Consider the following 15462-nt stretch of genomic DNA (forward strand, 5'->3'; position numbering starts at 1 on the left):
CTTGATTCCAGGCAGGCTTGATGGAGGACAGGGCTTCTGGCATGAACTTTAAAAGGTGGAGACCCTCCTCTCTACGTGGTTGAGTGATGTGGGGAAATCCTTATGTATATGTGTTGCTTTTATTGGTTAATGAATAAAGCTGCTTTGGTCAGTGGCTTAGAAGAGTAGAGCTAGGTGCGAAAATTAAATTGAATGCTGGGAGAAAGAAGGTGGAGTCATGGAGAAGCCATGGAGCTGCCAGAGGAAAAAGATGTGAGCTGCTAGCTGGAACCTTGCTGGTAAGCCACAATCCTCATAGTAAATTATAAAATCATAGAAATGGGCTAATTTAAGATGTAAGCATTTGCTAGGAATACGCTAGAGTCATTGGCCAACCAATGTTGTAATTAACATAGACCTCTGTGTGTTTGGGACTGGACGGGCTGCGGGACTGGGAGGGACAGAAACCTCTGTAGAGAGATGAGAGAATGAGGGGATTAGGAGATGAGGAATTGGGATAAATATGATAAAAGTTTGCACCTCTGAGCCATTGCCTTGAACAAGAGTGATGTCTAATGTGGGGACTTTTAGGAAGGTGTCAGGAAACTCTCTTCTCTTGGGGTGGGAAGCTCTTAAAAGTTATTCGAGTAAATTGCTGAGCTTCCTCAGTTTGCAAGCTTATGGAAATGACATCTCCTCCAGCAATTTGACTATTAGAGCACAAAATGCTTAATTAAATAGAAATATTGAATTGCATTCACCTCTGTTGATATGCAAAGAGGGTTTATTCCCTTGAATTTATTAAATCACTAGTTAGATGGGGATTCAATTAAAAGCTAATATTCAACTCTTGAAAGGGATAAGCTCAATCGTAAGAAAATGCAACCTGTAAGTTAAGTGTCTGTATATTGCAGGCTTCCACACTAAGGGAAAGAACATTCCTATTCTGTATGCATTGAGGATCTTTTCAAGCAAGGTCATAGAGTCTAATTTTAAAGATTTCTAAACTGTCATGTCTTGGTATATTCATACATTTGTTTATTTAGCAAATGTTTGCGACTTCCTGCTGAGTGTTCCCAGGTCCTATGCTCTTTATGGACAGAAGACAAGAGTGGCTCTTCCTTGCCCTCACTGGGTAGGAGAAAGCAGAAAGTCGAAGGGGGTTATAAAGCTGCTTGTTTGCTCCAGTTGAGCTGCATTAGAGGCTCGGCATGCAGAGGGAAGAGCGTTAGAGGCCTGTGTAGAGCAGAGGCCTGGTGCTGAGCAGAGCATGGTGAAATCATTGCAGCGGTTACAACATTTACAGTGGCATTACCAAGGACAGTCACGTACAGCTCAGTGTCTATTCTGCTCTGAATTCCGAATGTAGTAAGGGAGAATGGTGAAGCAGGACAGAGACAGCAGACAGAAGGCATAATGTCAAGGGCTAACACTTCCAGGCTCACAAACATACTTTAGAGATAACGAGGAGACAAACAAAAGCCGGACAAAACCGTTGCTTATCTGTCTGCCATTCTGTCTGTCTGTCTTTCTTTCCTTTTCTTCTAGCACAGTTTACTGGTTTCTGTAGTTGATTAAAAAAAAAAAAAAGGTAACAGTAAGGAATCACACAGGGGATGAGAACCAAAGACTTCCAGGACTTCCCACGGCTCATCTTTGCTCAGCCCCCCCCCCTTCTCTTAGAATGCCATCCCTAGCCGCTCTTACTTCAGACAGCCTTTCCTTCCTGGGCAAAGATCTGAGGAGCTGATTTCCCAGTCTCTGTATTTCAGTTCTAGGAGAGGAGTCCAGCTGGCCTTGCTTATATTAATAACTCTTGGCAGTGATGTGAAAGAATCGGAGATAGATGGAATATTGAAAAACTCCCTTCCGGGTTTGGAGAGGTGGCTCGGTGGCTCAAAGAACATACTACATTTGCAGAGGACCAGAGTGGGCCAGAGTTAAGTTCCCAGCACCCACATTGTAGCTTAAAACTGCAGTTAACTTCAGTCCATAGGATCCATCAAACTGTTCTGGCTTCCACGGGTGTGCATGTGCACATGTGTGCACGTGTGCGCTCATGCCTACACACACACACACACACACACACACACACACACACACACACACACACATCTTAGTAACAACGAGTTCCCTCTTAATCATCAGAGGATGGATCAGAAGTGGAACAGCGATGAGTCCTCAACTGGGGCAGTGACTGAGGGGAAGGCGGGGCTGACTGAAGTTGCAGAAAGGAATATATGTAACTTGGCTTTACTTGAAGAGTTGAGCAAGGGAAGGTGACAGAGGTGCTGGGCATGTGAGAGAGATTTAGTTTTCTATTAGCTCAGCTGGGTGGTGGTGATCTTATTTCTTTAGGCATGAGAAAAAAATAGTTCACTGGAAAAAATAAAAGGTTCAACTTTTCTTTCTAGTTTGCAAGGTTGATGTTTTAAACATGTTTTCCTGATTTTCTCAAAGGCTATAATTTCCCCATCTGACATGGAAACTCATATTTAAATTAAAACTTCATTTTTATTATCTGAATTGGGTCCCTTGATATTCTAGTCAATGCTAAGTGATCAGCCATAAATACATATACATGCAAATAGAACTAAGCAGACTCAGCAGATTATATATATATATATATATATGTATATATATATATATATATATATTCATATCGATGTAACAATAATTAAAGAAGACATCACAAATGTGAGAGGGAGTGGGGGATCATTGGAGGAATTGTTTTTTTTTGGGGGGGGGTGCTCCATGGTATCTCTTTGGCCAGTGACTCAGCCAGATGTAGCCCTTGATCTTTTTTTAAAATGAGTTTTTTTTTCTTGGCTGTTTGAGACAAGGTTTCTCTGTAGCTTTGGAGTCTTGGTACTCACTTTGTAGACCAGGCTGGCCTTGAACTTACAGAGATCTGCCTGCCTCTGCCACCCAAGTGCTGGGATTAAAGGTGCCACTGCACAGCTATGGCGCTTCATCTTTTCCCTGGTGGCATAAGATGTCGAGTGAGGACATTGTCTGACCTGTTACATGGTGACTCCACTAGGATTCCATTGTGAACATTTTTCAATAGAATATTGCCATATGGTTTGTCAAGTGTCCTTAAGTGTTGGTGCCCTTCCCTATATTCCTTTGTTTGCCCCTTTTCTCCCATTATCTGCCCTATTTAATTCTCCTATTTAGTTTCCCCCTAGTATTTCCATAGAAATATATTCTATTTCTCCTTGAGTTCCTCTGTTCTCTTCCCTGGTCCTTTACTGTGCACCCAGTTAACTTCTGTGATTATTCAGGTTCTAGCACACATACTGAAGGTTTAAAAGCTAACATCTACAAATGAAAGAAAATATATGTTATTTATCTTTTGGGGTCTGGATTACCTCACTCAGAATGCTTTTTTCTCTAGCGCCATCAGTTTACCCGAATATTTCATAAAAGCGGAGTAATGTTTCATTGTATAAATATACCACATTTTCCTTATCAGACATCTGGGATATTTCTAATTTCTGGCTATTATGCATAGAGTAACAATGAACATGACTGGACAAGTGTCTCTGTAGCAGGATGTGGAGCTCTTTGGGTATATCCCCAAAAGTGCCAGGTCTTGAGGTAGATCAAGTCTCAGGTTCCTGAAAAATTGCTACACCGATTACCACAGTGGTGCAAGTTTGCACTCCTCCCAGCAATGAATACGTTTTCTCCTTCCTCGCATTCCTGCCAGCATGAGCTGTTATTTGTTATATTGATCTTGGCCATTCTGACTGGTGCAAGATGAAATCTCAAAGTAGATTTAATTTGCATTTCCCTGATGGTTAAGGACGTTGAATATTTCTTTTAAAGTATTTCTCAGCCATTTGTGTTTTATCTTTTTAGAGCGCTCTACCCAGTTTTAAACTGGGGGCAGTAAGAATAGTGAAAATTGCTTGCCTGTATATTGCTTGCCTGGCATAAAGTTTTTATTTTTTTTTTATTTTTCAGACTGGCAGCTGACACAAAGGGGTGGAGATGGGCTTCTAAAAAACTCTGAAAGGTAAGTGGGAAAGAACTAAGCTTAATCTGCGCCAAAAGATGTAGTGGTTTCTGATCTTTAATATTATCCTATGAAGTGTTGTTCTTTTTTTTTTGAGATGAAAATTCTAGGCTCAGAGATGCTAAATGACTTGCTTCAGAACATACTGGCAAATGGAAAATCTTGGCTTCAAATTAGTTTTAGTAGTATCAGATTCTAAAACCTTTGCTAACTGATTTCTTCCCCTGACATATGGCTTGGCAATCTGCTTGTGGCCTTGATGTTCCTATATGACAGTCTGTGTGTCAGGGGACGTGCTTGACTTCTTCTGGGCACCCCGTCCCTCTGTCCTTACAGAACGAAGGGTGAGGGCGTCTACGCCCATTTAGCTTCCATTCTGGGTCTAATTAAATTTTACTCAGATATTTGAACATTAAGTTCTTCCTGCTGTTTCTCAGTAACTCAGGAACCATGGAGAGCAACCTCCCTAGGCTGCCTCTGACCCATCTCGTGATGGGTCCATTAATCTCCCAGGCTCTGCGGGAGGCTGGGACTGCCCCAGACTACAATTTTTAAGAGGCAGTAAAGAACGTGAGAAGGATGTGACTAGACTTTAAATTTCAGCGTGTTGCTCAGGACAGGAGGAAAAGCAAACGGGTAGTTTTATATAGGAGTTTCTTGATTTGATGTACACAGTGAAGACGCACCGTGACATGGCCGTTCATAAGATGTGAGTGAGTGCTCGCTGCCAAAGACAGGAGAAACTCTAGGGCAAGGGAGGAAAGGAGCCAGAGTGTAGTGTGCATGTGCTCGCAGGTATGCTTTAGATTCTTATGGATAATTCAAGTTACACCCAACTGGGTTTACGATTGTACCACACCTAGTAGGCTGTCTGGTATTTTAATTATCAACACCAAATATGAAAAACAAAGTGACTAACCACCAGGATTTCACCTATTACTTTTACTGCTAAGTTTTTTTATTTTTAATTGTAAGAATGAGCTGATCCCCCGTCTGCATTTTATAGGGCTCTGAATCCATTCATACACCATCATTTCAAAGGCAATAAAGATCACAATATTTGAGGCAGGCCTGTCTATTTTGATGATCATGACTTTGAAGCTTCTCCCTTCCTTCTCTGAGCTAAGGCCTACTTCATTGTTCCGGGAGTTTTCCACTTCTGGGCACGAACATCTCCACTTCCTAATGGTCAGCACACTTGTAGTTCTTTTGTTAAGTGTTTGTCTGTTCAGACTGTAAGAACACTACTGTCAAAGGAGAGTCTTGTAGATGTAAGTTTAACAAATGTCGCACAAAGCAACAGGCTATAATCTTTGTTTTATGTCGGCAGAGTCACAGATGTCCTCTGAGCTTGCTGCAAAATGAGAAATGGGTCATGGTGACCTTGCATGTCCTCTGTCTTTTAGGCAGCACTCACGCCTCTCCCACAGTGAGCTTGGCTCCTGGTGAGAATTTATATCATTCCTTATTGCAGGAAGAAGGCTACACAGCATCGCGTGGTCTGCACACCCAGCATCCATCTTGTGATTTTAGGGTTAGAATTTTCTTATCTGCATCCTCCATTGCTCTTTAACTACTAAGGGTTAGGAATGTGTCTTATTTCCTGCTTAGCACAATTCCCAAAACCCACTTAAAAGTAAAATTGCTAATATTTATGTGAGTGCTGACTATATGGTACATGTACTAAATATTTCACATACAACTTGGTATTGCATCGGCGTTATATAAGACGGGTACTGTTTGCATATTCATTTTAAAGACTGAGGGTAATGAGAATTTTATGTGCCTGCTAAAGAGCATACACACAGACTGTTGTGTGGCTATTTCTTCTAAGTGAAAACATCCCCTCCTTGAGGGAGGAGGGATGCTCATGAGACTCAGGAAGCTAAGGAAACTTGCAGAGCCTGGGAAGCTTAGAAAACGACCAAACTCACAAGGTTCATATAAAACAGACAACGGCTAGGGATGGGATAGAAACTCCGATGGAGTTGCCCGGGAATTGGTCAGGGAGCTCCAAGAATGAATCTTTTGGGAGTTAGCACCCACACTGGGATTGGCTTTGCTGGTACGACCGCCTTTGAGTCACCTGTGGTCCCATAAGTGACCCCCTCACTTCGGCTTTGTACGTGGTCTCAGTAACCTTGTGGGTGGAAGCACTTCTTTGGTCTGTCGTTGGTGAATCTGGTTGAATATAGGTTTGTTCTTGTCTCCTCAGGAAAAGCCACATGATGGAGCCCATAGGTAATAAGGCCGCGGTTCATACTCAGGGGACAGAGCCGCAATACTGTGCTTTTTATCCAATGCTCCTCTTAATGAATATTTTGGTATTAATTCAATTTGGGATTAACAAGCCTTATTAGAAGCCTCAGTAGAAAGAGACAAGTCATTTTTCACAAGGAGTGGGAATAATCACAGACTGGACTGGACAGATAATGAGGGACCATGTTTCAGAACGTGGGTATCTGGAAGGAGGAGGAGAGACACCTATTCTTCGTTGACATAGGAGTTCAAATTTCAAAGGGGCTCCCTCCTATGAGGGAGCACTGAGCACCCAGTAAGTGTTGGTGGTGATGATAAGTCCTGTGTTACATGAAGTCAGTTCATGAGTGTGCTTGAGAGACACAGTGTTCAGAAAAATAGCCGGGCTGAACACAGTGCCTGGCACATGTATCCGAAGCAAACCGTGTCTTTACGCAGATCAGAACCCTGGTGTATATGCCTATGTATTCTCTCGGCGCTGAAGCCTTACAGGAGCCGTGCAGAAAATCTAGTTTTGTCTTGCCAGGTTGGAAGGAAGGAAAGTTAGTACCAAACAGTCGCACAGAAAGAAATATCTGATCCCCAGAGACAGAGCAGTGCCGCCTGGCTTGGCGCTGAGTCCTTCCCATACCGCTCAGGGCTACTTCTGTGCAGAAGTCACGTCTGTTTCCATTTCTCTCATCCATTAACTCACACGAGGTGCTCCATGGCTAATTGAATTCACTAGGAGTCTGCCTTCTCTGATTAGGTGTCCTGCAGCCTGAGTGGGGAGGAGGAGGAGAGCAGGCAGCGAGGCAAACATCTTGGTGAATGCGATCCAATCTGCTGCTAAATTTAATCTGTACATTTCTGGTTTCTATTCTCATGCACCACCTGCAAGGCTATGTTTAAAATGTTCCTGACATATCAACGGAATAGGCAAGACCAAGGCTGCCCATTCCTTTTCATTTCATATAGATTCATGTCCACAACAGGCCGTAACTTACCTCCTTTGGTCTATATCTGCCTTTCTCCATTATGCAAAAAGACAAAGTTGCAACATCTGGGCCCAATTGCAGCCTCTGAAGAAGATTCAGCAATATCAGGTATCCCCCAAATTTTCTTTGTCTGGAAGAAAATCTGTCGCCTCTGGGAACTCCCGGTTTTGTGCCTGTATGTTTAAATTCATATTAAACATGAATTTGCCTAAATTTTACATAATAGAAATTTATTTCAAAATTTACATCATAAGTTACAGTTCAGTCAAAGATCTCTAGATGCATAATTAAGTACATAGAAATTTGCTTGGACGAATTTATTTTGTATTAAGTGACAAATGGATTTTCATTGTCAGTCCTCACATCTCTCTTAAATTTTTTAAAATTATGTTTACTTATTCATTTTACATCCCAGCTACAGTTTCCCCTACTTCTTCTCCTTCCATTCCCTGCTCCCTCTTCCCCTCTGCCCCCTGCCATCCAATCCACTTCTCCCCTGTTTCTGTTCAGAAAGGGAAGGCCTCCCGTTCTCTGCGAAGAGCACTTGGCTGCCGAATCTTCTCTCTAGTCCCTGCATTGGGATTAACTGGGGGTTGAGAAGATCAAAGTGTTTTATTGTTTCCTAATCATTTTGGAACTTCCTGAAGTGGAATAAAGATCTGTTACTATATGACAACTCAGAACACAGGCTGCAGTGTGATTGGTGCCCAGGTAAGCACAGCCTCAGTTTGATGATGGCAGTACACACTTGTGTCTACTCTCGGAATATCTGCAGGGGCTTTGCTGTGTTTCAGCTGCACCGGGCTGAATTGTGTGCATTTTCCAGCATTCCTGATAGAGTGTATGTATCACTGCTGCAATGTCTGGTGAGATTAACAAGATACAAGTAAATCTGCTATTTTATAGTTCACACGTAATAGCTTTCTGTTGGGTTACCAGGTTGGGGGAGATAGAGATCAGTCCTGCAACTTAACTACTCTTCCTTGGGTCTTCCCTTAGCTTTTATGACTTCTGGGCCAGATGTGTTTCTTTAACTCAAAGAGGAAGAGTCTTTGTCTGAATGACCCTCATACCATGAATATCAGAATAAAAATCTTGACATGGATCCTGGTCCAACATGGGTTCCAGTTTGGTTTTCTTCTCCCCTCTTCACATTCATCTTCCCTTCCCTGCAACCTCATCTAAGGACTTTAAACTCCAGCATCAGATGTGATAACAACAGGTTTCCAACTGTATCAGATCTAGGCTCATCAACCAATCCCTGCCTACCTCTGCAGTCCTCTGCTATTCTTACTGAGTCTTAACGGAATCATTCCCTACTTGTTACGGTTGTTAAATAGAAAGAGGGATGTAAAGTGTGCAGAACAAACCCTGGGCCATAGCAGGAACTCAGTAGACATCTCCTTTAGAGACCCAAAGGATGGACATGATTTGATTAGAAGAAATTTAAACCAAGCATTTGACACAGAGCCTGGCTCATAGCATATGCTCACTTGACAACCTTGACTGTTTTTCATTATAGGAGAGGGAAACAAGGCTATATGTGGTGACACATGGGAGTTGAGGAGGAGGTGGTGGAATTAGCTGAGAAACAGGACATCTATATTTAATAATACCATTTGCAGAAACGCAATTTATGCCTTCAGTGTCTAGAGTAGTCACCTAGGGCAACACGGCACACTGCAAATTTAAGTAATGGCTGAGTATGTTCCTTTGCACAGTTAGATACCTAATAAGCGTGTTCAGACAAAAATAGATGTTTCTATGGTATCAAGACTAAAACTGTTCTCTTAGTGTATTTGAACGTTCTAATGGGTTTCTCTCCAAACATCCTTTCTCACATACCCTTCTCTATACAAACGAGTTCCACTTTCATCTTCAGCTACCGTTGACTTGCAGTCACCAAATGTGTTGAGCTGTGTTCTTAGGTACTATGATGTGTGTGGCCCAAAGATCACAGGTTGAACATGTGTACTTAAGACATCTGAGACTTGAGTTAAGATTGTTAAGTAACCAGCCAAGAATGGGAGAAGACTAACCTGGTTTTTCTCCCCATCTCTGTGGCTTCTGACTTCTTGTTCACTCTTTACTCAATTCCTTCTGCCTTCCGTTTCTCACACTTTTCCAATATGTTTCTGGAGACTTCTTATTTTCATTTGCCAATTCTTTTTTTTCTGCCTTGCAATTCCCCCCGTAGTTCTTGTCTCCCAGGCTTCCCTCTGTGTCCAGATCATCTAACCCAGAGCAGTGTTCCTGGGTGGGCTCATCTGTTCTCAATGTTGCCGTCAAGCCTGCTCTATGCCGATCGCTCTCCAGAGTCGCCTTCTGGCTCAGCTCTCTTCCCCGAGCTTCAGCTCCATTCACGAAACTGCTGGCTAGAGACTTGCTTGTCTAACAGTCTGATTTAAAGGCCAAAGCAAAGCTAGGCAAAGTAGGTAACTTGGTCCTGGGAATCTTCAGGAAAGGAGAGGAAACCAGTGGCAATACTGGAGTCATATGTGATTTGGCAAAAATGAAAAGACAGTGATTTGGGATGACTATAAGCCTGAAGGGAGCCTGCACATGATGAGTGACATTCTGTTTAATGGCAAGGAATAGGATTGCCAAAGGTTCCATAGAATCTCCAAGTGAAGTTGTACAAGTCCATGCTGACCCATTTCCCTTTGCAAACTTACTGTTTTTATTTTTGTATTAGTGAGATGGAGCCATGACCTACCTGGTTACTGAAATGGAATTATCGCTTGTCTGTTCTTTGTGCTTCCTATATCAAATGAATTTTTAAATCCTGTGGATTATGTTTTGATTTTATTCGGGCCCTTCCCATCACTGCTCCTGCAATCAATCAGGCTGTGACCATTGCCTGTCTGGGCTCTTTCAGAAGCCCCTTAATTCATTTTCCAGCTACTGCCCGGCTGTCCCAGAATGGCCATCTCAAATGTAAATGTGGTCATATTACTCCTTTCCACCTTTTTGAAATCTTTCAATTACTTCTAAGGTCTACTGGATGAAACCCAATTGCTTAATAGGCTTGCAGGGCTCTTCATTATCTGTCGCCTGACTTCTCCTTCTTTGCTTTTTCCAGTCCTGCCCATACACTGAAGCCTGGACTGAATGCAACACCAAGTTCCTTAGCATTCCCCTTTCACTTGCTTCTGTGAAAGGCGGCTTTGGCTTCACAACCCAATGAAGTCTTCCCACCCCTGATCCACACCACCTTCTCTCAGCTAACTCTTCCTACCCCTGATCTACATCACTTCCTCTCAGCTAACTCCTCCTACCCTGGATCCACACCTCCTCCTCACTGCTAACTCCTCCTACCATGGATCCACACCACCTCCTCTCAGCTAACTCCTCCCTCTCCTGATCCACACCACCTCCTCTCAGCTAACTCCTCCCACCCCTGATCCACACCACCTCCTCTCAGCTAACTCCTCCCACCCCTGATCCACACCACCTCCTCTCAGCTAACTCCTCCCACCCCTGATCCACACCACCTCCTCTCAGCTAACTCCTCCCATCCCTGATCCATGCTTACCTCCTCTCAGACTCTTTTCTGGTTTGAGATCCTGGTTTAATCTCTGCTTTCCTGGGTACCCAAACTTCCCTGATGCTTGGGTTATCTTTATTTGTAAAGAACCATGATGGAACATAGAATTTTCTACTTTACTAGGGAATGACCAAAGGTGTGTTAGTGAATGGAGTTTGCCTGGTTTACCATTTCCCTCCTTTAAAGATCTGTTCAGGTATCATTCTCTGGGAAAGACACTCTTTATTCTCACGTTAATTTAATTACCACTGAATACTTTGTTTATGCCTAATAGTAATAATAACAGAACATAGCATCATCAATTAATAATTGTACAACATATAATATCGTTAATCATATCAATAGAAATATCAGCTGAATATTTGCCTATGTGCTTATTTATGTCGACTGAATTCATTACTGGTTACTGAAGACTTACCATCTTTAGTTTTTATACTGTGCCTATGACTGTGGAAAGGTGTTTGTCCTTGCCCAAAGACTTGTTGAGGTTCATCATCTTTATGCAAGGATATTGAGAATGATGGATCTCTAACAAGGGGCCTGGTAGCACATGGTTAGGTCATAGGATACCACTCTTGAAATGAATTAATTGGTTCTCATAGGATTGGAATTATTTCCATGTGGCTGAATTGTTACGAAGTGTGGTTACCCATAGGCTTGGCCTCTTTCTTCCCATGGTTCCCAGATTGTCAGCTCTCTGTGACATAGTCAGAAGGATATCATTAAAATGCTGGAGTCATGTTGTTTGAATTTTCTAGCCAACATGATCATGAACCAAAGAAATGTAGTTGTTTTATAATTATACCCAGAGAAAGTAGACTAAGATTACTATGAAGTTATTACTGTAGTTATTTGGATATTTTACAGACAAAACCTCAAGTTTCAAGATGTGATGCTGAGCTTAGATGGATATGACAAGAACAAGGGCGACAAGGTTTTCTTGAAGTTCATAGTCTAGAGGAACAGACTATGTTAACACTTCCAGAAATAATAGCAAAAACAAAGACGTCCCATTTGCTACTTATATGTATTATTTTATGTTTTGTAGGAGGAGGCTGTTAGTTAGTTCCTGGTTGCTTAGCTTGGAAATAATCATACAGAAATTATATTATTTAAAACACTGCTTGGCCCACTAGCTCTAGCTTCTTATTGGCTAACTCTTACATCTTAATTTAATCCATTTCTATTCATCTGTGTATCATCACGTGGCTGTGGCTTACCTGCTAAAGTTCTGTCTTGTGGAGATCAATGGCTTCTCTCTGACTCTACCTTATTTTTCCCAACATTCCATTTAGTTTTCCCACCTAGCTCTGTTCCCCTATAGCTCTGCTATAGGCCCGAAGCCGTTCCTTTATTAACCAATGATATTCACAGCATACAGAGGGGAGTCCCACATCATTCTTCAATATACCATTTTTATTGAATCCTATAAAAACCTTAGAAAGTAGGTGTTCTGCACATCTCAGAAGGCCATATCTAATTTAGTGATGTCTGAAGACTTTCCTGAGATCCCGTTCAGTGAGGGAGAGCTGAGAGTTGAACTCTTCATACACCTGATTCCTGTCTGGTGTCATCTGTGCTTATGAAGGATGATAGAACATGTCTTCAGAGCATCACAAGGGGAAAGATGTTTGGGGTAAGGGAGAGGGTAGGTGTCCTGAGAAAGTGACATGAGATCTGGAAGTTTCAGGGAGTACTGAGGCTGGGGAAAAGTTTCAGGTCGAAAGCACAGGCCCTTTGTTGTACTTGTGTTTCTTGTTAGAGTAGACTCTTGGTAGGCTTGTTTTTTTTTTTTTTTTTTTTTTTTACCATCCCACAGTGCCTGTTAAGTAGTCTCTTTAAGTATGATTTTGCTTTCTGAGATTTCAGTTATCACTAATCAATTGAGGTCAGAAAATACTGTGAAAAATTCGAGAAATAAGAAAATCAAGTTTTCAAGGACATTTGTTACAGTATATGGCTAAAATTGTTCTCTTGTATTAGCCATTGTTATCAAACCTGTGTTGTACTTAAGCTATAAATTAAGCTTTCCCAGGGATATTTGTGTTGAGGGAAAACCATAGGATGCACAGAGTTCAGTATTATTTATGGATCCAGGCATCCATGGGGTTCTTGGAAGTATCCTTCATGAGGGGTAGCAGATAACTATATACAGATATATCTGGAAGTATGGTTGTTAGCACATCCTAAATATATGTATATCTTTAATACTTTTATTTATGTATATAGTAGATTTTAGTCATTTATCCCTCCAATTACCTTTTCCATCCAACTCGAACCCCTTTTCTTTCCAACAAACCCTTCTCATAGTTTTACGCTTTCTGTGTGTAGTGTGTGTGTGTGTGTGTGTGTGTGTACTACTGCGTTCAATTAGAATAGTTTGCATATGGATGGGTGGGAGATTATTTACTGAGGTATGAATAAATTATCCATGGCTACACCACTGAAGAAAGTGACATCTTTTCTCCAGCCACCATTAACTATTTATATTCTGTCACTTTTTAGCACTTTAACTAGATATGAGTCTTTTCATGAACTTCCACCTGCGACAATAAGACACTTCTCCTATAAAGTAGGAGTGTAGCACCAATCTATGGATATAATCATGGGTATTTAGAAGTCCATTATACCAGGTGTTTACATAGGGGATGATAGTGTTGAGTTTCCCCTAGAGCTGATGATCTCCCCAGTTATGTGCTCTTGACTAGATTTAAAGTACCAGATGTGAATTCCTTCCTATGAAATGAACCTCAAATCCAATCAGAAAGTGGTTGGTTAATCTTATAACATTTATGCCATGGTTGTAATCTTGCCAAGATGGTCTTACTGTGACTCACAGACATTACAACAAAGTAAGATTCTTGATAACTTTTCTCCTCTTGGCAATGGGTTTTTCTATCATGTTCTGTGGGCAGCTAAAAGCAATGACAGTAACTTATATTGTTTTGGGTGCCTTTGGTTTCTCCCTGACTAACTACACACATTAGTATCCCATACCAACTGGAATTTTAATAATAATAATAATGCCAAAAGTCATTATCTTCTTCATCATCATTGTTACCATTATTGTCTATGGCTTCTGGGAAGAACATTTTTCACCCACGTACACTATATCTATTCAAACTCACTTTTAATTACAATTTTAATAAGTTTTAAAAATAACAAGTTTCCATATCCCTTTTTTGTATGCCCTTGGTGTTGGTTATCACTCCTCCTATCCACTCATCTAACTCCCTTCCCACTCAAACCTCCCCACTTTCAGTATTCCTTTTCCTGTGTTCATATCATTTGTGTTCCACCCACTTTCCCTGAAAGTTTTTGTAGCTCCCCCTTTTTCTGATAATGATCCATTTCTACATTCATGACTTCTACATGTAATATATAGTAAAATATATTACTCTAACACGTAAAACTGGAAGGTAAGGTAAAGAAAACAGAGTCAACAATAATGATGACAAAGAAACAGAAGAAACAATTTCCTGAAAGTTCTCTGTCTTCGAAGACGCAGATGCTGACCTCTTTGTTCCCAGCCTTCTTTCTGTGGCACCTTCCTATCATGGTGACTTAACCTCTAGACACTCCCTTTGTTCTTTTAGGATCTAGAAACAGTTTTAGCCATGGAATCAGAATCTGGACATGGGGACCAAACTTTGAAGATGCCCAGTATTTATTTAAAACATAACGATGTCCATCGAGAACAGTGGTTCTCAACCTTCCTATCATTTCATTGATACTTCCCAACTCTAATTTTGCTACTGTGATGAATAGTAATGTAAATATTTGATATTTAGGATATCTGTTATGCAACACAGGTTGAGAAATGCTGATCTAGAAGCTATTTGTATTGAAAACTGGGTCTTTGTAGTAGTAGGAGCGGCGGGGCTGCACCCAGCCGCCCACATGGCTTAGCTTTAGCTTATGCCCCGAAATAATTACACGGAAACTGTATTCTTTTAAACACCGCTTGGCCCATTTCTATCTAGCCTCTTCTAGGCTAGCTCTCGCACCTGGATTAGCCCATTTCTAATAATCTGCTGTAGCCTACGAGCTGGCTTACCAGGAATGATCTTAACCTGCATCTGCCTGGAGTGGGAGAACCATGGCGACTCTCTGACTCAGCTTCTTTCTCCCAGCCTTCCGTTCTGTTTACTCCACCCACCTAAGGGTGGGCCTATCAAATGGCCCTAGCAGTTTCTTTATTGCTTAACCAATGAAATCAACGGATTGATATATGACACTCCCCCATCAGGTCTTGATCCTACTTCATGTTCTGGCTTTGTGGGAGCCTAGCCAGTTTGGATGTTCACCTTCCTAGACCAGGATGGAGGGGGGAGGACTTTGGACTTTCCACAGGGCAGGGAACCCTGACTGCTTTTCAGACTGGAGAGGGAGGGGGAGAGGAGTGGGGGGAGGGAAAGAGGAGTGAGAGGAGGGGGAGGGAAATGGGAAGCTGGGAGGAGGAGGAAATTTTTTTCTTCAATTAAAAAAAATATTAAAAATAAACAAAAAAAAAGAAAAAAAATGTCTAGCAAAATGCATCCTAGGTTTTCCCCACGAACAGCCAGCAGGTGTCACTCTTGACCCAGAAGAGCACAGAGCATCTGCAGGACAGCTCCTGACTCTCCAAGGAATTCTCAAGGGCAAGTGTAGACTGTCTTTTCATCCTAATTACTCAT

The sequence above is a fragment of the Microtus pennsylvanicus genome, chromosome 18 (assembly GCF_037038515.1).
Source record: "Microtus pennsylvanicus isolate mMicPen1 chromosome 18, mMicPen1.hap1, whole genome shotgun sequence".
Lineage (NCBI taxonomy): Eukaryota > Metazoa > Chordata > Mammalia > Rodentia > Cricetidae > Microtus > Microtus pennsylvanicus.